Raw genomic sequence first — 22,726 nt, 5'->3', positions numbered from 1 at the left:
ATTATTATTTTCTTATTATTTTCTTCTCCTTCTTCTTCTTATTATTATTATTTTATTCTTATTGTTAGTATTTTCTTCTTCTTCATCTTATTATTATTTTCTTTTTCTTCTTCTTCATCTTCTTCTTATTATTTTCTTCTTCATCTTCTTCTTCTTTCTTCCTCTTTCTTCTTTCTTTCTTCTTTCTTTCTTCTTTCTTTCTTCTTTCTTCTTTCTTCTCTCTTCTCTCTTCTTTCTTCTTTCTTCTTTCTTCTTTCTTCTTTCTTCTTTCTTCTTTCTTCTTTCTTCTTTTTTTTTCTCCTTCCTTCTTCTTCTTCCTTCTTCTTTTTTCTTCTTTCTTCTTTCTTCTTTGGGTCTAGTGGAAGGTGTCTCTGCCCATGGCGGGGGGGGGTGGAACAAGATGAGCTTTAAAGTCCCTTCCAACCCAAACCATTCCATGATTTTATGAACCAAACCATTCTGTTTCTTCCCCTGGGTCCTTGTAGCAGCCGAATGGAACCCTCAGCAAATTGCTGGCAGTGGTGGGGTGGTGAGAAAGCAACACCAGTCGTGGTGTCCCCATGTGTGAACTGGAAACACAGGGCATTTTTTTTTCCCAGAAACTCTTCACCCACCCCAATTCTGCTGCTCCACAAACGCAAACTTCTCACCTTTAAGTCACTCACTGGAAGATGCATCCAACGGGATGAGGTTCCACAAGGCCAAGGGCTGGGTCCTGCACTTTGGCCACAACAACCCCCGGCAGCTCCAGGCTGGGCCAGAGGGGCTGGAGAGCAGCCAGGTAGGAAGGGAGCTGGGAGTGGGGATGGACAGGGAGCTGAACAGGAGCCAGAGTGTGCCCAGGTGGCCAAGAAGGCCAATGGATCCTGGCCTGGCTCAGGAACAGGGTGGCCAACAGGGCCAGGGAAGTGATTCTGCCCCTGGACTCAGCGCTGGTGAGGCCACTCCTGGAGTGCTGTGTCCAGTTCTGGACCCTCAGCTCAGGAAGGACATGGAGGTCCTGGAGCAGGTCCAGAGGAGAGCAACGAGGCTGGGGAAGGGACTGGAGCACAAGTGCTGTGAGGAGAGGCTGAGGGAGCTGGGGGGGCTCAGCCTGGAGAAGAGGAGGCTCAGGGGAGACCTCCTCACTCTCTGCAACTCCCTGACAGGAGGGGGGAGCCAGCTGGGGGTTGGTCTCTTTTCCCAGGCAACCATCAGCAAGACAAGAGGGCTGGGTCTTGAGCTGTGCCAGGGGAGGTTTAGGTTGGAGATTAGGAAGAATTTCTTTACAGAGAGGGTGCTCAGCCCTTGGAATGGGCTGCCCAGGGAAGTGGGGGATTCTCCATCCCTGGAGGTTTTTACGAAGAGACTGGATGTGGCATCAGTGCCATGGGCTGGGAACCACAGCGGGGTTGGATTAAGGGTTGGACTTGATATCTCAGAGGTCCCTTCCAACCCAGCTGATTCTATGATTCTATGAAAACACGCAGGAAAACTGCCCCTCAGCCATGGCATCCGGAGCTTCCCAAGCTCTGGGTGCTCCATATGCTCGGAGGAAGGAACCATCTGCTCGCGCAGGATGAGGAAAACACAACTTCCACAGCCTGGGTTGCGGTTTTTAGGTCATGGGGTGTTGTGAGAGGATCGTTTCGGCCTCCAGCGCTCGGTGTGTCGGTGGCAAATCGCTCAGTGCTGAATTAATCTCACTCTTCACGCGTCTGGAGTCGTTTTGTGCTGCTTGTAAGGCAGCATTTCTGTGCCTAATCGTGTATCACCCCCCGGGGGCTGCTGTGAACAGAGCCTGTGTTTAGATCAGAGTTGTTAATCTGTTTCCCTTTCTTTTGTTTTCCTCCATCCAGGTCACTGCACACCTGGGCTAAAACACCTGTGTGTAAAATCACAGCTGAAATCGCGGCTCCTGCCTGGCTCCTGCTTCCTGGATCGTGGATGGGAAGCTATTATGGATTAGGATAAACACAATGTCAACACTGACAGCTTTGGCACAGGCTTTGCTACAGAACAATTGTCTGATTGCTCTGTCTCTAAACCTCCTTCCACACGGCTACTCCCACGGATGGATAATCTGCCTCCAGCTGGGCCCACAGTCTCCCTTTTGGAGAGCAAATCTTCAGGAAAAAAACCAGCATGGATTTGCTGGTTAATGAAGATGCACTGGTTTCAAACAGCTGAGAATGATGGTACTTAAACCGAATCCTAAAGCTGGAGCGAAGAAGGAAGTTTCCAACCCCTTGTCCACTGTGCAGTATCTGCTGCAATTCCTTTTGCCTTTTCCTGGAGGTTGTTCAGGGGCTGCTGCAATTCCTTTTCCTTTCTCCTGCACGGTGTTTCAGAATCTACCCCCCCTATTTCCAATCTGAACTTGGAGAAGGACCATCCTCTCTGGAGAACTTTGTGCTTTTCCACCAGACAAGTTGTCCCCCAAAAAAATATCCTGCAAACTTGTCTTGCTAAAATACCCCACAAGTCTTTCTATCATGACCATGACGATGCCCTGGCTCTCCTACTGTCTCTTCCTGGAGCATATTTGAGTTTCTGTGGACTTCTCTTGTCTGTTTGTCCTCTCCATGAGCCTCATGGAAGCGTTTTGCAGCTTGTGGAATTAATGGCCTGTTGATCCTCCAACCCCTTGTGCAGGGTCTGCTGCAATTCCTTTTGCCTTTTCCTGGAGGTTGTTCAGGATCTGCTGCAATTCCTTTTCCTTTCTCCTGCAGGATGGTTCAGGATCTACCCCCCCCTATTTCCAATCTGAACCTGGAGAAGGACCATCCTCCCTGGAGAACTTTGTGCTTTTCCACCAGACAGATTGTCCCCCAAAAAATTATCCTACGAACTTGTCTTGCTAAAAAAAACCAACAAAGTCTTTCTGTCATGACCCTAATGATGTTCTAGCTCTCCTATTGTTTCTTCCTGGAGCACATTTGAGTTTCTGTGGACTTTTCTCTTCTGTTTATCCTCTCCATGAGCTTCATGGAAGCGTTTTGCAGCTTGTGGAATTAATGGCCTGTTAATCCTCCTGGACTGGCCACACATGGATGAGTTGCCCACAGTTCTGCAGGTGGACACAGCCTGGCACAGATAGTCCCTCCTATGCCATGAATTTTTTACAGCAGCATAATCAAAATGTTCCAGGCTTGTCTTATTCCTGTGGGGAATCAGCTTGTGAGCAAATTGAGGAAGATACAGTTTGACTGCATGAAGGAGGTATTTGTATATATTCTCTGCTTATGAGCCTTCCACAGGCTGGTCTTGCTTTCTTACAAATCACAGAATCATCCCATCATTTAGGATGGAAAGGAGCTCCTTGGGGTTCCCTTCCAGCTCAGGATATTCTGTGATTCCTGAGGTCATCTTGTCCACCCCTCCTGCTCAAGTAGAGTCATCTCCAGCAGCTTTCCCAGGACTGTGTCCAGTTGTGTTTTGAGTATCTCCACTGGCAGAGACTCCACAACCTCTCCAGGAAATATCTTCTGGTGTTTCACCACCTTTACAGTAAAAAAAAAAAAAAAGAGCTTTTTCTCTGTTCAGGTTGTATTTTATGTGGGTTTAGTTGGCATCCATTGCCTTGGGCATCACCAGGAAGAGTCTGGCTCCTTCATCTTCAGGGAACAAGGGACAGGACGAGAGGAAACAGCCTCAAGTTGTGCCAGGGGAGGTTTAGGTTGGATATCAGGGAAAATTTCTTCATGGAAAGGGCTGTCCAGCCCTGACAGTGGTGGAAACCCCATCCCTGGAGGGATTTAAAGCCGTGTGGATGTGGCCCTTGGGGACATGGGTCAGTGGTGGCCTTGGCAGTGCTGGAGAATGGTTGTACTGGGTGATCTCAGAGGGCTTTTCCAACCTAAACAATCCATGGAATGGCACAAATGCCCCTCATTCAACAGTCACAGCATATGAGCAGCACATTTCAGAAGAGACATGAAGGAAGACACTTCTGTTGGCTGAGATTTTCCCTTCTGCTCAGCAAGGCACAAACGGACAAGCCCCATAAACAACACCAGAGGCACTGTCACCACTGCACCTTTTTAATTCAGCCCCACATCGTGTTTGAGAAGAGCTTCCTTTGGGCTGAGGAGGTATTTCCCAGCACTGCCAGTGGTGATCCATGGCAGGAGACTGTCTGGAATGCAGGCCCTGGACAGAAGACACCAGAGGTCTGGACAGAAGACACCAGAGATCTGGACAGTGTCATGTCAAGGCAGTTGCCATCTGAGCTTTACAAACCATGCTCATTCTATTGATGCCCTTTTTTTTTACCATCATGAACATCCTCAGGTTAGTTTTCCAAGTTGTGTGTCAAATCCAGAAGTGATTCTGGAATATCTCGGGCTTACTTCTCTGGGATCACATCGGGCCAACCTGCTTTGTCACCTGCCATCCACAAATGGGTTTTCCTGAGCTTGAGATCCTTAAATTCACTCTGTCGAAGTAGACGGTGGACAAACACAATCATAGAATCACAGACTGGTTTGGATTGGAAGGGAACCTAAAGATCATCTCCTTCCACCCCCTGCCATGGGCAGGGACACCTTCCAGGAGCCCAGGTTGATCCAAGCCCCATCCAACCTGGCCTTGGATGCTTCCAGGGATGGGGCAGCCACAGCTTCTCTGGGCAAAATCCACAAGTACAAAGTGGACTTTGTATTTATAACTCGATGCTTTCCATGATAAAACCTCATTTTAATGTTTCACTTCCACAAGTCCTCTAACACTGATCTCCCCTGAGCTGCAGAGGATGTCCAGTTTCTCCTGGACAAATCCACCTGCAAAACAACAACTCCAAGGCCTGTTACCAAGGAAAAGGTTGTCTCTAAGTCTTTGATCCATCTCAGAGCCCCATCAGATGCTTCTGTAGCCCCTTTCTCACTTTCTCACGAGCCAGAGCCACAATTCATTCAGCAGCGAAAGACCTTAATTTCATTAGCACTAAATCCGTGGTAGGAGCAAACCCAGCAGACAAAAGAGGAGCTGAGGATTGAGAAGTCAGAGATCAGCTCTCGTGGTGACTCATGGGACTCACGACAACACGTCAGTGCACAATAAAATGTCACACCATGAAAAATCCTCATTGTCTGCCCATAAATCCTTCTCCCAGCTGGGTCATCCCCCCGTCTCCTGCCCTGCTAAAGGCCACAGAGCTGTTCACACTCGCTGGTAGAGGTCCCTAACAATGGAGATTTTGGGAAGGGAGCCAACACCCTCCCAGGCTGGGGGTTGGGAGGTCATCCTTTGGCTCTGGCAGGAGCTGGATTGACATTCCTTTGGAGCCAGGGCTGAGAATTGGAGTGTCAGGCAGCTGGAGAGGCAGAGCAGATGCCTGACTGTGGTACAGCAGCGAGGAGGAGGAAAGTGTGGTCTGTGGTCACTGCCCTGCTGATGGTCATCACTCCTCTTCCATGACAAGGTGGAGCAGCTTCATCAGCAGGATCAGGGAGCTCCTGGTGTTGGAGAATCCTGTTGTTGGAACACTCGTGGAGGACAAACAGACTCAGATCATCACAGACAAGGGAGAGAGACACCCCTTACTGACCTCTTGCTCTTTGGGTGGATCCTGTTGCCACCAGCCAATTGCATGAGGAAAGGAAGTCCCTTTTCCCTGCTCTCAGGTGTGGAATCTGCAGGGGGATTCCACTGGGCCATGAAAAGTGGCTGGTGCTTAGGACTTGGAATACTCTGGACATGACTGGAAGCAAACATAAAGACAGCGTGTAATGGGAATCAACTTAGGATCACGGAATCACTGAGGCTGGAAAAGCCCTCCCAGATCATCCATTCCAATCTGTGCCCAATCCCCACCTTGTCACCCAGCCCAGAGCATGAGTGCCACATCCAGTCCTTCCTTGGACACCTCCAGGGCTGGGGAATCCACCACCTCCCTGGGCAGCCACTTCCAATGCCTGACCACTCTTTCCATGTAGAAATTCTTCCTGAACTTCTCTAACTTTGGTCCCTCTGTCTACGAATCCACAGAGAGAGAGAGAAGGAGTCATCCCACCTGGTCTGTATCCAATGGTCAAAAGGAGTGTAAACACCTGCTTTGGGATGGCCACGTGGCTTTTACACAGCTCCAGGAAAAGGTGAATCCTCCCACGTGAAGGAGTTCCAGAAATTAAGCAATTCCAGAAATTAGGCACCTACCAGATGAGCTGAGCCAAGGAGACCATCGTGTTTTTGGATCATGGGTGGTGGGCACCTGGAGATGAAAGTATGATATAAGTGCTTCTTATTTTAGATGATAATCTAAAATTATCTGTGTGTCTCTCAGTGTTGGAAAACACCCATAAGGACGTTGCCTTCACGGGAATTGTGAGCAGGAATTGCAGTGCCTGCATCTGGGATGCCTTTTGCTGACAGAGGGCATGAAAAGCAGGGGAATCCTGGGTCCAGCAGATCCTACTTATGGCCCAGGATAAGCATTCCATGAGGGCCAACACATTTGTTACCTCAGACTTCAGCACAAGGAGAAATCTGTCATTTCGCAGCCCGTCTGAGGTCAAAACACAAAATACAATTTGGGAGTTGGTTTTTTTTCCGTGCCAAAAAGAGGGTGGTGATAATGTGGCCGTTCTCCTCTTCAGAGCAAAGAGCAAGAGAAGTGGTGAGAGAGACTCTGTCACCTGTGAGAGCCAAAATCCAGCTCCAACCCACACAACGACCCCGGCTCTGCTCCCTGTCTGTCAGAGCAATATTTGAGGGGATTTTTGGGTCTCTGAAATCACAAATTTAGTTCAGTTGTCTCCCTGAGCACATAAAACACCTTGTTCCATGCAAAGAGGTATGTTGAGGCTGGACAGATGTCCTCAGGCTGTGCACCCATACTGGACAGATGGACAACTGCCTCCACCCACCAGGAGAAGCTGCTCTTGGCTTTGGTGGCCAACACTTCAAAGGGGGTGATAACCCACCAGCCAAGCTGCCAGCAAACCCTTCCCTTTGGGATCCTGGACTCTATCCATGTGTTTTCCATGTGCAAAGGAAGTTGTTTGTGTACAAGGTGTAATTTTGATAAAGATTCCTCCACCAGTCAACAGGTTTCCTTCTTCTCCTGTCGAAATCACTGGGAGATTTTCGTTATTGTTGTAGAAACCAGGCCAGAAAAGACAAGTTTTTCCTTGGGATGATTTGATCCTGACTAAAAAAACTGCTTTATTCCACCCCTGTGGGATGGAACAGCCCTCAGTTATACCCAGCTGGGGCCCTGGTGAAGATGCACTTCCATTTTATGGAGAAAGCATCCTAAAATAGTCCAGGGAGCAATTGGAGAATGGGGAACTCCTGTCTCAGCCCAGATGTTTCCCATAACCAGCCATTTCCCATAACTCTGGTTGACTGGTTACATTCAGCTGCCCAGGAGCTTTTCCTCTTGTGTTTGGATGAAAATTTCATTGTCCAGCTGAATCCTTGGTGGCCAAAAAATTTTGGACACGAAGCACTGAAGGAACAACCTTCCCCTGGTGCAGCTGCTGTCCTTGTCTCTAGCAAGGACAACTGGGATTTATCCAATTATCCAACTGCCTTAAGATGTGGCTCCTAGAAATACCCACAGATTGACCCGGAGTTCAGAGCTAAACAGCCAAAAATAAACCTGATAAAACATCCCAGTAAAAAAATAAAATACATAAACCTGATATAAAATATACCAAACAAAACTGATTTTTTTTTTTTCCCAACAGTTTCCCACAGTGGAAAAGTCACCACAATTTGTGTTGAATGGATCACTCTTGAAACTGGCCATGGATTTTTCAGTCCAACAGGTCTCCCAGGAGGGGTTTTTCAATCCATTTAAATGTGGTGTGGGAAAACCTTTGATTTATATGACACAAGAATGAAATGTCTCGTTTAGTGTCTGCCTTAATTCTGTTCTTGATATGAAGTAATGACTTCATTGTGATTTCGGTCTCAAGTGACATTTTCCTTTCCTGTGGATGTGGCTTTAGGAAATTGGGATTTTTAAGACCTTAAGCTGCAGCCAGAGGTGGCTTTGCTGGAGAATTTTGTCTCTGATAATGCAAAAGGCATCTTTTTATTGCCTAAGTGTGGGATGTGCTGGGAGAATCAAGCCCTGATTTGGATATGAGAGGTACAGTTCACCCGAAAAACAAGGCCAACAGCACAGAGATGGCAGTTGGCAAAACGACAGCACAAGAAAAGTGGTAAAATGAGGAAAACATGGATTATCAAAGGATGTGACTTCAGCAGAATATTAGGGGTCATGATAATGAACTCAAGATAAAGCATCTTCATTTGGGAATTTATTTAAATGGATTGAAATTCTTGAAGCCACTCTGGTATATCTGAGTTTCTTGGAATTCCTAGACTGAAGAATTTGGAGTGCCAACGTTTTTGGCCCAGTTTGCAAGAAAAAGTTTCTGTTGGTGTTTTCATGGAGAGGGGGATGAATTCTCCATTCTTTCCTGCTCCAATTTGCCCTGACAGCTCAGAATGGGAGCAGGACCCCTCAGTTATGGGACATAGAGGGCAGTGGGCAAAACAACAGCACAAGAAATGTGGCAGAATGAGGAAAACATGGATTATCAAAGGATGTGACTTCAGCAGAATATTGAGGATCACGATAATGAACTCAAGATAAAGCATCTTCGTTTGGGCATTTATTTGAGTGGGTAGAAATCCCTGAAGCCACTCTGGCACGTCTGGGTTTCTTGGGATTCCTAGACTGAGAAATTTGGAGTGCCAACGTTTTTGCCCCAGTCTGTAAAAAAAGTTGCTGTTGGTGTTTTCATGGAGAGGTGGATGAATTCTCCATTCTTTTCTGCTCCAATTTGCCCTGACAACCCAGAATGGGAGCAGGATCCCTCAGTTAGGGGAAGAGGGGGTTTGTAACCACCGGATGAGGAGGGTTGGAGTATCTGTCACCTCTTCCTCCACTCCTTTTGTTTTCCTCTGTCTCAGCAAACCCCCATCTCGCTCCAGCCACAGCCAGAGCATTTGTTGTCCTTCAGTGCCAGGAACTGAAGAGCTCTCTCCTCTCAGATTACAGTTCCCAAGCAGGTACTTACAGACAATGATAAATTACCCCTTAACCTTTTCCTCATAACACCAGGCAACTCATCCCTCCCACCCTCGGATGTGTGTCCTCCCCCTCCTCCTTCCATCCCCATCCCCGTCCCTTCAGCTGCTCCTGCTGCTCTTCCCTGAACTCCAGTTAAACAACATCCTTCTGGGGCAGGGACTGAGTGAACTAAATCCAGGGGTTCAGGGGTACCCAGGGGTCCCTGGGTGTCCCTGGGCTGATGTTTCCTGCTCTTTGTTCCCACTACAGGTTTGCCCAGTGCTGTTTCTTTGTCATGACCACGACATTCCGTGTAAGATCCTCCACAACTCGTCTCCAAACCGCACTCATCTCTCCTGTCCCCCAAAGGGCACCTCAACACCTAAAATATCCCCTCTCCTCACGCCGCCCTTTTCAAGGGAAACACTCTCCAGGATGACCCAAGGACCCAGGGTTGTTGTAGTGATTAGTTTGACCGGTTGGATCACAGAATCCCAGAATGTGCTGAGCTGGAAGGGACCCACAAGGATCATCCAGCCCAACCCTCAGCCCTGCACAGGCCCAGCCCCAAGAGTCCCACCCTGTGCCCCAGAGGATCAGCCAAACATGTTCTGCACGGCTCAGAGAGCACATGTAAGAGGAGGACAAGCCTAGTCCTGCCTTATCCTGGCCAGGAATGTCTCCACCATCCTGGCTAAGCTGATTTTCCAACCTGTTTTGCTGGTCAGTACCTCACTACTCCTCTACAAATAAAAGGACCATGAGGACACGAGTGGAGGCTTCTCCTTCCACCCAGCTCAGCCCAGCCAGGCAGGATCTCACAGGGTTACAGAAACGCTGAGCTGGAAGGGACCCACAAGGATCATCCAGTCCAACCCTCAACCCCGCACAGGCCCAGCCCCAAGAGTCCCCAGAGGATCATCCAAACCCTCCTGGAGCTCTGGCAGCCTTGGGGTTGTGCCCACTGCCCTGGGGAGCCTGGGCAGTGCCCAACCAGCCTCTGGGGGAAGAACCTTTGCCTGAGATCCAACCTGAGCCTGCCCTGGCACAGCTCCAGCCGTTCCCTGGGTGCTGTCCCTGGTCCCCCCAGAACAGAGCTCAGTCCCTGCCCCTCCTCAGGCAGTCGGAACTGCAGTGAGGTCTCCCCTCACTCTCCTCTCCAGCTGAACACACCAAGTGCCCTCAGTGTCCTCACACAGCTTAAAATCAAGGCCCTTCCCCACCCTTCCTTCGGATGCAGTGGTTGTACCGGGTTTGGAAAAGCTGATTCTACTCCATGGCAGGACAGGTGGTCTGGAAGATCCCCTTTGATCCCAGTTTGGGAGAATTTATGACATTCTAGCCCTTAGGCAATATGTAAATGGAAAGGAACCCTGTGGAGAGACAAAGACCTTCCCTGTGGCTATGGAGAAACCTGGAGAGGTCTCTCTCCTATCCAGCATGACATGGAGTCATTTCTGACCTCCAGACCTCATAGCACATCCTCTCCCTTTTCCCTAAGCCAGGCAAACATGGGAATGAGCCTGAGACAACCCTTCCAGCTGTTCTTCTGACACATTCTTCTTCTGAATTCCAGCCCCACCGTGACAGACTCCACCAGTGTTAACTCCATCCACGAGACGTTCCCAGCGAGCAGAAAGGTCCCTTTCAGCCTGGATTGATCCCAGTGCAGGGGATGCTTGGTGGGAATGAATGAATGAATGACAGACAAAAAAAGTGCTGGCATTTCTGAGAGGCAAAGAGGCTGCTTTGTGTCTGGTGGCTGAGAGGGGGAGAAGAAAAGACTGCTTGTCAGGCTCAGTGAGGGGTTTCAGACGGAGGGAAGTGTTTATGGCTCTTCCTAATTGCTGTAATATTCCTGCCACAGCCACGGTGCTTTTGTGGCTGCTTCACTTGCTCTGACAAATCAGCTGCCAGGAGGAGAGAAAACAGTAAAGTAAATAATTTAAGCAATGAAAGGAAGGGTGGCTGATGCTGCTGGTTTCTCCAGCCCTGCTCTCTGCCCACAGGAAGGTGCCCAAATGACACACCAGGACTGACCCTGCCCCGCCCAGTGCTGGCCTGCTGACCTCTGGCTGTGGCCACTCTGCTGATGCCTTTCCATACAATCCAAGTTAATCCGCACAATTTCCAGCTTAATTATGGAATCACAGAATCACCAAGGTTGGAAAAGACCTCCAAGGTCATCGAGTCCAACCTGTGACCAATCCCCACCTTGTCCCTCAGCCCAGAGCACTCAGTGCCACGTCCAGTCCTACCTTGGACACCTCCTGGGATGGGGACTCCAAACCTCCCTGGGCAGCCCCTGCCATGGCCTGTCAGCCCTTTCCAGGAAGAAATTCTTCCTGATGTCCAACCTGACCCTCCCCTGGCACAGCTGGAGGCCGTTCCCTCTCCTCCTGTCCCTTGTTCCCTGGCAGCAGAGCCTGACCCCCCCGGCTCCTCCCTCCTGTCAGGGAGTTGCAGAGCCAGAAGGTCCCCCCTGAGCCTCCTTTTCTCCAGGCTGAGCCCCCCCAGCTCCCTCAGCTGCTCCTGCTGCTCCAGCCCCTTCCCCAGCTCCGTTCCCTTCCCTGCACACGCTCCAGCCCCTCCATGTCCTTCTTGTCCTGAGGGTCCCAAAACTGCCCCCAGAATTTGAGGTGTGGGCTCAGCAGTGCCAGTACAAGGGAATGGTCCCTCCTTTGGTCAGTCTTAGAGGTCTTTAGATTTAGAGGTCTTAGAAGTCTTTTGCAACATAAATGATTTCATGATTCTGTAAATTGTTCTTCCTCATCCACAGGACCTGGCAGGAAACGTCCTGTTGAGTTCAGCTTATTATTGAAGCACGAGGAGCAGGGAACATATTTTGGGGGATGTTTGGAGTTCAACATCACCATGTGCAACCTCAGAAGTGAGGTCTTGGCCCTCAGAGGTGAGGTCCTGGTCCAATGTCTTTCTTTAAAAACAGGTTTCCCAGGAAAGCTGACCGTGTTTGGTCGTTGGATGACAAAGGAGCCACGAAGCTGCAGTCAGACCGTGAGCTCTTCCACATGTGCACTTGCTATGGCACCAGATGTGGTCCTGGGGAAAAGGAACTCCTCTTCCTTGCCAAAATCTCCTTCATAATTTATTATTGCCCCCCCCCAAAAAAAAAAAAAATAGCTTCTGAGGAGTCTGGGGGCTCATTTTAGGTGTGTGAGGCCGTTTTTCCTCAGTGTGGAAATCCAAATTTGACAAAGTTTTAATTAGTTAGTGGGACTTATTGTCTTGGACTGGTAACACCTGAGGCCTGGATGAATGTCTGCATCAAATATATATGGCTTGGGGTGAGGGATAATGTTATAAACTCCTGGTACAGGCAGGATTTTAATCATATTCACGGGCATGAAGCCTTCCTTGAGGCAGCAGATGAACCAGCAGAAAACTGCAAACCCACTGAAAGAAAGGGGGCAGCAGTTTGGCAACTGGCTTAACAGTTAATTAACAGTTAACAGTTAATTTAAGAGTTTAACACCCCAAAATAACATTGCCACTCCATGGCTGGATAGATGGGAGACAAAAAAAAAAAACAAAAAACATCTCTTTTCTTGAATATATTTTACCTCTTCCCAACACCTGGAGAGCTTTAGGTGCCCAAGTTCATCCCCACTTTATCCCGGGGAAGAAACTTCTCAGCGCTTCAAACCTTTGAGGAAAAATTGCATTTCTATTTCTCGGTACAGAAATCGTACAGAAGATTTGCGCGGCAAACGCACAGAAAGGTTTGTTGTGGCGGTGGTTGGAGGAGAAAGAGCTCTCGGGAAAAAAAATCCCGGCGCTCTCATCGCTCGCCTGGAGCGCCGAGGTGGGAGGACAAAGCCCTTTGAACTCGCCCCACTGCTAATTAGCCTCGCTCGGCCCCTCGTCCTTAACGAGGGTATTGTCTGCAAATCGCTGCCTTTTATCCTCGGCAGGGAGGATAAAGTGCCTTTTCCAAGCAAAACGTACAAGTGTTGCCATGATCCGATGTCTCCGTAAATCAATCGCGAGGGTGTGGCTGGACACGGCCCTGCAAAGCGGAGTGGAAGCAGAAGGATCATTTCTAATTCCATTGAACTCTTAGAATATTCATCCCTTTTTTTTTTTTTTCCCCTTTCCTCCTCTTTTTGATGCCAAGGGGAGCAGGGGTCAGGAGTGGCTTCACCCTTTGGGAAATACTGAGCTGAGGAAGCAGCTGCCTCGTTCTTTAAAAGCTCTGAGATGTTCATTCTGCCTTAATTTTTATTTTTTTTTAATTTTTTTTTAGGATCTGAGTTTTATGTTATACCCATTTAGTCCGCTGAGTGAATTCTCTGCTTCTTGACCTCATGAGGGTCCACAAGGTACGTACATTAGTCCATCCTTAACTCATTTCAGGAGTCAGAAAACTCAGGAATTAGATCCAAGCCCCATTCTAGGGATATTTAACCCCAGGGAGAATCTCCTAGAAGCAGCAGGGCATGCTCCAAACCACTAATCTTCACCATTATCCCAGATATCTTCCCTCTATCCCCACGTTTTCACACCCCGAGGAGGCAACACCCACCTTCAAAGTTGTGCAACAACACCAACTACAACACACAGTGCTTTGTCTTAGATCCTTTCATCTGAAAATACAGACATTTAAGAACAATTTCATGCCAGCCAGAGGAATCTGGAGGAGAGGAATCACTCCTGGGATTTAGCATGAACAGGAGGTGCTGTGCTTGGAAGGACAGAGATCCCTCCTTGGCCAGAAGGTTTCAACTCTGCTTGGAGGTTTGCAGACTTTGCAGAGGCTCCCAGGAATCTGAAGAGAGACACCCACAGGGATTCTCTACAACAGGCATTTCACCAAATCCCAGGAATCTCTGCATCTTTAGGCACCTTTAGGTTCAACTTCACCAGTGGAAAAAGAATTCCTGTATTTCCAGGCTGCTCAGAGCTGCAGAGATGATCCGGATCATACGAGTCACTCAGCTATTATAATTAGAGAATCATGGAATGGTTTGGGTTGGGAGGGACCTTAAAGACCATCCAGTGCCACCCCCTGCCATGGGAAGGGACACCTTCCACTAGACCAGGTTGCTCCAACCTGGCCTTGGACACTTCCAGGGATCCAGAGGCAGCCACAGCTTCTCTGCCCAACCTGGGCCAGAGCCTCCCCACCCTCACAGACAGAAATTCCTTCCCAATATCCCATCTATCCCTGCCCTCTGGCACTGGGAAGCCATTCCCCTTTGTGCTGTCCCTCCATGCCTTGTCCCCAGTCCCTCTCCAGCTCTCCTGGAGCCCCTTTAGGCCCTGCCAGGGGCTCTCAGCTCTCCCTGGAGCCTTCTCTTGTCCAGGGGAACCCCCCCAGCTCTCCCAGCCTGGTTCCAGAGCATCCAAGACCATCTCATTCCACCCCCTGCTGTGGGCAGGGACACCTCCCACTAGCCCAGGTTGCTCCAACCTGCCCTTCAACACCTTCCAAGGATCCAGGGCCAGCCACAGCTTCTCTGCCCAACCTGTGCCAGGGCCTCCCCACCCTCCCAGGGAGGAATTTATGAGTTTATTCCAACTCATTCCAACCTGGAGACCAAAGTGTGCCCTTAGAGCAGCTCAGTTGCTTTAATCCTTGTCCTTTCCCTCAGCTGAGGAGTCAACCTGGGATCCTCCAGCCTTGGGACATCAGAAAATGCTGGAGGAAGTTTCCTCATCCATGTTTGGATGGCAGGAGGGACTAAAGGCTGTGACTTCCCAGTTACGAGACCCCAGTGCTCCTTCCCACTCACGCAGTTGGGGTGTAATTTGAGTGACAGGTCACCCAAAAATCTGTGCTGGTTTGGTTCCCTTCCAGGGAAAAAGTCCAGATGAAGGAGGAGAACATCCCTTCTCCCTGCTCCTCATGCAGCCACTTGTGAAAATCATTAGCAAACACACACTGAGAGCAAAATAAGAAGATTAAGAAATGAAATCACCATTTCATAATAGAATGCTTGGCTTGATGAGGGGGAAAAGCAAAATTAAACATGCTGGAGTCCCTCAGCACCATCCTGTCTCCTGTGGAACAGCAAAAGAGGGCTAAAAAACCAGGAGAAAGGCTGAGATTTAATATTGTCTCCAAAGTGCAAAGGGTCAACGACAGGTGTGTCGTAATTTTCTCTGCAAGTCCCAGATTTTGGGTGAACTCCTACAGGACAACACAGGAGAAGGGATGTCTGTGTGCTCTCAAGGTGGGAGTGCATGTCCCCTTCTCCAGGTCAAACAAGTTATTATGACTGAAATCCTGATTCCTAATATTTAAAGGAATCTGAACTCTGGGGTTCGTCTGCCCCAACCTGAGAAATGCCACTCCCTGGGCCCATCATTTTTTATGCTCACCTGGACCCCAGCAGCAAGAAATCCACATTCCCAGTGGATGATTTGTTCTGGATCATTTTTGGTGGGATGAATCACGCCACTGAAGTGCCACCAGGAGAGCTGAGGAGGAATATTGTGATGGGAATGTTGCCGTGAGGACAAGAGAGGCCACCTGCACAAAGCACCTTCTCTGCAGATCCTGGCTCCTTATTTCCCTATGGATAGAAACAACCTCTGGAATGGAAGGGAGGGGATCACACATGTCCCAGCCACCCAGGCCTGGCAGTTCTGTGGAGCAGGGGACATGAATTCCTCTTTACAGGTATAACAGGAATAACACATGGATCTGGATCGTTCCTGCACCTGCTACTTCCACTTCTGGGGTTGTTCCTCTTGGGATATCCCCAGAATCCCAGGACTAGGAAAGGTAAACCCCAAGGGATCTGAGGTCTCTTCTGGAGCAACAGTGGTGCAGAAAGAGGTGACCCAAGGGTTCTGTTGTCCCCACAATGCAGATATTTGATTGGGAATTGAATCCCACCCTCCCTCCCTTCACCTGCACGAGGAGGGTGCGTGTCAAGGTTGGATCTCAGGAGAAGGTTCTTCCTCCAGAGGGTGGTTGGGTGTTGGATCCCAAAATATAATATCTGCAGGGAGAGATTTGAGTGATCTCTGCAAAAAACCATGGGCTACAGAAGCTGGGAAAAACCCTCTTTATTGACCTCAGCCCTGTGGAGTTTTCCTGCCTTCTCCAGCAGGATATGAAGAGACACTTTGCATGATGTTATCACATGCCCTGTCCAAGCCAGAAAGTCCAAATCCTGAGCTCATCAAACCTGTGCAGAAGACCTATTGTGCCTTAAGTCTCCCTTTGTCTTCCCTGGATCCTCGAGTTCTGTAAACCCAAATTCCCCCGAGATAAAATGAGTTTTCCCCTATGAGGTACGTGTAAGACCCCAAATTTGTTAACCTGAGTTTTCCCCTGATGTCATCCCCTGAAACCCCCCTGTTGGTAATAATTGTAATAGTTACAACCCCCTGTTGAATATGTAGATCTTAAACCCTTCAAATATGAACTTGTGAGTCCAAGAAAGCATTCCAGTTTCTGCCTCCAAGCTGGGATGGTCATAGTTATTGATTCCCTACAGCTGGGCCCTGCCCAGGCTCCCCAGGGCAGTGGACACAGCCCCAAGGCTGCCAGAGCTCCAGGAGGGTTTGGATGATCCTCTGGGGCACAGGGTGAGACTCTTGGGGCTGGGCCTGTGCAGGGCTGAGGGTTGGACTGGATGATCCTTGTGGGTCCCTTCCAGCTCAGCACATTCTGGGATTCTGTGAAAATTAAAAAAAAAAAAAAAAGGGTTAAAACCCAATCAGAGGGAGGAAGTTAATGCTGCCTGTCTTCCCAGAAAACACCACTCAGCTGGAGAATGAAGGGGAGGATTGTTTGGGCCCTCACAGTCCAAGGCACTGGACGGAGCGTGGCACAAACAACCCCTTCAACCCCAGCCGTGACCTGCCCTGCTCACCCCTGTGTGCCAGGGCAGGGGTGACATTTCGGGCCAGACACGTGACACAGGGCATGAGATCACCAAAATGCTCCCCCCACCATTCCCAGCACCACGGGGTTCACTCAGAGAGGCATCATTTGCAGCAGATGAACTGTCAGTCGCGGGAGGGAAAAGCTGCTGCTGCTGAAACCCTCCCATTTAGCAGCACAAACCTCCTCGTTAATGCTCTCACTAACATTATGATTTTTAATTTAGCCCTGTGAGGCACCAGGGTCAGGAGCAGCCTCCAGTTGTTATTTGACTCTCCAAAAGCCAGTGGTGAGGAACAGCCCCTGCCTGGCCAGGCTTCTGCTCTGCTGGGACTTTCCAAGGGTTTACAATGAGATCAAGAAGATGAGCAATGACCTCTTTTTTCCCTTCTTTTTCCTTATTCTTTGTGGCAATTCTTTCTTCAGCAACGGACACCTTAATCCACAGGCTGACGTCCAGAGTAAAGTCACGGAATCCTGGAATGGTTTGGGTTGGAAGGACCTTAAAGCCCAGCTCATCCCACCCCCTGCCACGGGCAGGGACACCTTCCACTAGACCAGGGTGCTCCAACCTGGCCTTGGACACTTCCAGGGATCCAGGGGCAGCCACAGCTTCTCTGCCCAACCTGGGCCAGGGCTTCCCCACCCTCCCAGCCAACAATTCCTTCCCAATATCCCATCTAAATCTCTTTTTGATTGGACTAAACCTCCAGAGAATGATTTCATTTGTTGTTGGCAGCAAATTCACCCGGGGCCAACCAGACTGAGGCACTTCAGGGCTGCAGCAGAGTCAAGACCTCTTGTCCTCACACAATATTCCATCTTTTAACACTGATCCCCCCACTTTCAGCCTTTCTTGGAGGTGAAGATTTCACATCCCACATGACTGGTCAACGTGGATAAGAGTCCACTGGATGACAACCAGTTTATCCTGAGAGATGCTGAAATGTTGTCTTCCATCACACATCTGTGTTTTGCCAATTCAGGGAGAGAAAACCTTTCATTTGACTCTGGAAAAAAAAAAATTAAGGAAAAAATAAAATGTATACATAAATAAAATTATAAATAAATAAAATTATAAACAAAAATAAAATTTGTAACGCTATCTAAAAATTATAAATATATAAAAGAAATCAAATTTAACAACGGGAAACCCTAGTTACACATCCAGGTTCCACTGGTGGTCAGACACAAGGCTTCGTTTCACTCAACAAAGGACCAAATTTAAAACCATTAAAAATGAAAATTAAAAATTAATTTCCACAGTGGAATATCTTGTGGAAGAGGATGGGATATAATATGGAAGAGAAATGAAATTTCTGTCCTGGGAGAAGTTCTGATGTTTCCTGTTTTGGGTCAGGGTGCAAACCTGAGGTGTAATAATAATAATAGAAAGAAAACTCTCAATTGCTCTTTTTTCATTCCCATAAATAACAAAATGTTCTTCATTCTTCAATGAAGTGAAAGCACCTGACAGGCCAGAATTGAAGTTCTGTGTTTATTTGTTGAAATTATCCCAAATGTCACTTTTTTCCTATCCCTGTCGTGTTCCAGGACTGGATTCCTCAGCCAAAACCAGTTTTTTAGGTCCACCTGGGGTTAATCTCAAGTTCTGATGCCACCAGGCAGTGTCCCACATGTGTTTCCACTCAGGAATCCAGGGAACTCCTTGCTCTGATCCAGGTGTATTTTACACAGATGCACCTTTTCCCATAAATTTTAAAGCTTCAGACCAAACCAAACCCAAAGGCTTGCTCTGACTCCATTGGTGAAAACAAATGGGATTTTTACAAGCTAAAAATTCCTTACAAAAATTAAATGGGTTTGACTTCCTTCCCTTTCCAGCTGTCCTGTCTGGCACTGGAGAGCTCCCAGCTCTGGCTGATGGCACAACATCAACCCAAAGCATCAGAAACATCAGAAATTACCCAAAATTGGAGTCATTTTGTGCTCTTTTCTAAAGGAGATGCTACTACAGGCAGAGGAAGAAGGCAGACAATGTGCTGACTGAAATGACCTTTGGGGAGTAAAAAGGGATGTTGGATTGTCCCTGTCTCCAAGCACTTGTTGGACTATTAATGATCTTCCTTCCTCTGGGAAGATTTAGGCACTAAAATGAATTGCTGGTACTTCTCTCACTCATTTATTTGTTAATTTAGGCTGAGCTGTAAATATTTACCTTCCCTTTTTATTCCATCTGAGGAACTTCCAGCTCTCTGAGTGCGGACGTGGCTGTTCATCCAGCAGAGCTCTCAGCTCCCCAAGGCTGGCCCAGGTGACCTCGAAATTTGGGGTTTGTGGCTCACATCTCAGCTGAGCACTCAGTAGGTGTGCAAAGGGAGGTGGGACTGCAGTGTCACATCCCAAAACAAGGTCTGGAGATGTTTGCAAACCACCCCCAAGATAGGACACACGAGGTTATAACTCACTGCTGGAGTCTGGTGACTCTGGAGCCTGGTGCTGCCAGGACAGAGCTCAGAGTGCTCCAGGATCTGTCCCTTGGCTTGGCACAGCATCACCCGAATGCTGGGGCCACTCACTTTGGAGTTTGTGGGCAGAGAATCCTGGAATGGTTTGGGTTGGAAGGGAACTTAGAGACCATCTGGTTCCACCCCCTGCCATGGGCAGGGACACCTTCCACCAGCCCAGGTTGCTCCCACCTGGCCTTGGACACTTCCAGGGATCCAGGGGCAGCCACAGCTTCTCTGCCCAACCTGGGACAGGGACTCCCCACCCTCACAGACAGAAATTCCTTCCCAATAGCCCACCCAAATCTCCCCTTTTCCGATCTGAAGCCATTCCCCCTTGTGCTGTCCCTCCATCCCTTGTCCCCAGTCCCTCTCCAGCTCTCCTGGAGCCCCTTCAGGCCCTGCCAGGGGCTCTCAGCTCTCCCTGGAGCCTTCTCTTGTCCAGGGGAACCCCCCCAGCTCTCCCAGCCTGGCTCCAGAGCAGAGGGGCTCCAGCCCTGGCAGCAGCTCTGGGGCCTCCTCTGGACTCTCTCCAGCAGCTCCACGTCCTTGTGCTGTTCCCAGGGCTGGAGGCAGCTCTGCAGTTCAAAAAATACAGTTTTGACAGAAAATTTTGGGAAGGATAGAGAAGAATCCAGCATCTGGAGCAGTCAGAGCACCTCACAGGCACAGCCTGGCAGCATCTCTGTCTCTGCCAAGGAGCTGCAGGAATTTTCAGGGATGAGAAGGGAAGAGGGCACTGGAAGCAGCCGTTTGGGGAGGCGGCACGTGGGAGAGTTTCAAAGGTCTCCCTGTGCCTGCAGGGCCCCTGTGCAGCTCCTTGAGCCAGGCTGCTCATTCCCAAATTGATCCTTCCTCTAATCCCCTCCCCGGAGGCACCATTTAGAGCACTCAGGAACTGGCTGTTATTTGGGATTGTTGCAGAGCGGGGTTTTTTTGGGAAAAGCATCGTGATGCTCCTTCCCTGCTTTGCAAAGCGATCTCTCTGCTTTGGAGCCCTTTGTTCTCCTTTGATTTGTCTCCAGCCTTGTTTGGGAGGGGGGGGTGGAATTTGATGGAGTTTTACTGCCTCATATAACACTTATCACCAGCAATCAATATTGATTTTAACATCGTGTTTTGTTTTAAGGCTCCTTTTGTTGGTTTGCCTTCACTGTGCATGTTAAGAAGGTTTATAAAACCCACGATATTCTCTCATTTCGTGAAATCTTAGTGGGATAATTACCTTGCTCTGCTGACAGATCGTTGTGCCTGAATTATATAAAACCACCTTTCAGCTCCTGAAGGATGTTTTCCTACCTTGCCCTGCACTGGGGGGGTGTGAATGCACCGAGAAATCATCCCTGTGTCCAGTGGGAGATGATTTCCCTTTTTGCCTCACAGGGAAACTCACTCCCAAATGCCACCCAAAGTTTTCGGGGAGTGTGACCTTTCCTGTAAATAAGAAATCAAACAAATGAGAAAGAATAATGGCCAAGCCTTCAGGACAGGAGCTGAACCATTTTCCACCTGCCTACACCCAACAGAGCGCGGGAACAACCGGCCAGGTCGGGAAAGAATGGCTCTGGGAAAACCCTTCCTGATGGAGGAAGGAATTATATCCAGGAGGATATAGTTATATATAATTATATATATATAATTGGTCCTTCTGCTTTCAAGATGTGCCTCTGAGACAGAGAACTTTGATCCTCTTTTGTCATGCTCGTGCACCAGTTTGGCTACGAGGATGTCTACGGTCAGTTTTGGCATCTCTAAGGACAATTTTGGTGTCTCTGAGGTCAGTTTTGGCATCTCTGAGGTCAGTTATGGCATCTCTAAGGGCAGTCTTGGCATCTCTACAGTCAATTTTGGTGTCTCTATGGTCAATTTTGGTATTTCTAAAGTAAGTTTTGGCATATCTAAGGTCAGTTTTGGTACCTTTATGGTCAATTTTGGTGTCTCTAAGGTCAGTTTTGGCATCTTTAAGGTCAATTTTGGAGTGTCTAAGGTCAATTTTGGCATTTCTAACATTAATTTTGGTACCTCTAAGGTCAGTTTTGGCACCTCTAGGGCAAATTTTGGCATCTCTAAGGTCAGTTTTGGCGTCTCTAAGGTCAGTTTTGGTGTCACATGAGCCAAAGTTTTGAGGGGTGTCCCACTGTGCCACCTTTTCTCCTCTGTATGACCCCAGGACGTTTCCCTTCTGGTGCTTTCCAGGAGCTGCATTTCCACTTTCCAGGCCGGATGGAGGGATTCGAAGGCAAGGATTTGTTTGAGACACACACAAAGCTACTTTTCCAACCCATGGAAAAGGAAACTCCGGGAGAGCTGATGAGCTCAGAGGCCTTTTCCAACCTCGGCGGTTCCATGTGCAGGGGGGGAAGAGCTGAGACCATCCCGGGAGCTGGACAGCGATGGGATGAGATGGAAAATCATGAGCTGGGGCTGACAGCCTGAAGGCTGCCCCTAAGGGACATTTTGGAATGAGAGCTCCCTGGGCTGGGACACCAATTGACACCAAATTAATTAACGACTGTGGGAAAATGAAGGGATTTGGTGCATTTAATGCAGCTGCACGTGATTGCTCAGCCTTGATTTCTTAGTCAGAATAAATGGGACCCTCAGAGGTGACAAGTGAGGGCCAATGACCATCAAGCTCCAGTGATGCCTTGATGGCTGTGAAAAAGTTCATTTTCCCACATAGAGTTTGTAGGTCTTTGGTACCAATTTAATTAAGGATTGTGGAAAAATGAAGGGAGTTGGTGAATGGTTGACACCAATTTAATTCAGAATTGTGGGAAAATCAAGTGACTGCACACTGTGACACGATGCATTCATCAAACTCATCATGACTTCTCCGTTCTCTCCCTTCCCAGGGTTGATGCCTCCAGACAATCATCTCCTTATGAATCAGCCCTTCCAAAGTCATTGCTCCCGGGAATCTCTCCCCCAAAAGGAAAGCACGCAAAAGATCATGCTGCCTTTTCATCTTCCTCAGGCCCTGCATCCCCCCCAAACGATCCCTGTGGTCTGTCAGGGAGGGCACTGAACCCCTCGACAGCCGGGATTTCGGAGCTTCCGGAGGCACAGCGAGGTAGAAATGCAAGAGATAAAACCGTCCTGCTTTTGGATAATCCCCAGCAAACAGCACTTTCCTTAATCCCTCCCAGGGTGTTTTATTGGAGATCTGTGCTGTAGCTGGCTCTTCCCAGGCATTTGCTTCCCAGTTATTAAACACAGATCACTGGTAAGTGGATGGTCCCTGCACAAAAGCAGCAGCACTGAGGACCACACAGCCCAGGGCTCTCCAGATGTTCCAGGGAAGAGCTGAGCACTTCACTGGGATTAGTCTTTGGAGGCCTGGGCTCCCCTTGCCAAGGCTCTGGTTTGCCTCTGCACTGCTGGGCACTGCCA

General features: G+C 48.8%; 1 long non-coding RNA gene across 1 annotated transcript; it reads left to right on the top strand.

The window, feature by feature from the left end:
* The first annotated feature begins 12,521 nt into the window (after positions 1 to 12,521).
* Positions 12,522 to 22,427, top strand: LOC113990265. Its single transcript, XR_005566135.1, has 3 exons — positions 12,522 to 12,747; positions 13,272 to 13,347; positions 22,189 to 22,427. It is a non-coding gene; the product is annotated as an uncharacterized LOC113990265 (long non-coding RNA).
* Positions 22,428 to 22,726: the final 299 nt, after the last annotated feature.

Source organism: Pipra filicauda, unplaced genomic scaffold (assembly GCF_003945595.2).
Source record: "Pipra filicauda isolate LSUMZ 115617 unplaced genomic scaffold, ASM394559v2 scaffold639_size243937_pilon, whole genome shotgun sequence".
NCBI classification, from domain to species: Eukaryota; Metazoa; Chordata; class Aves; order Passeriformes; family Pipridae; genus Pipra; species Pipra filicauda.
This window is presented reverse-complemented; position numbering and strand designations above follow the sequence as displayed.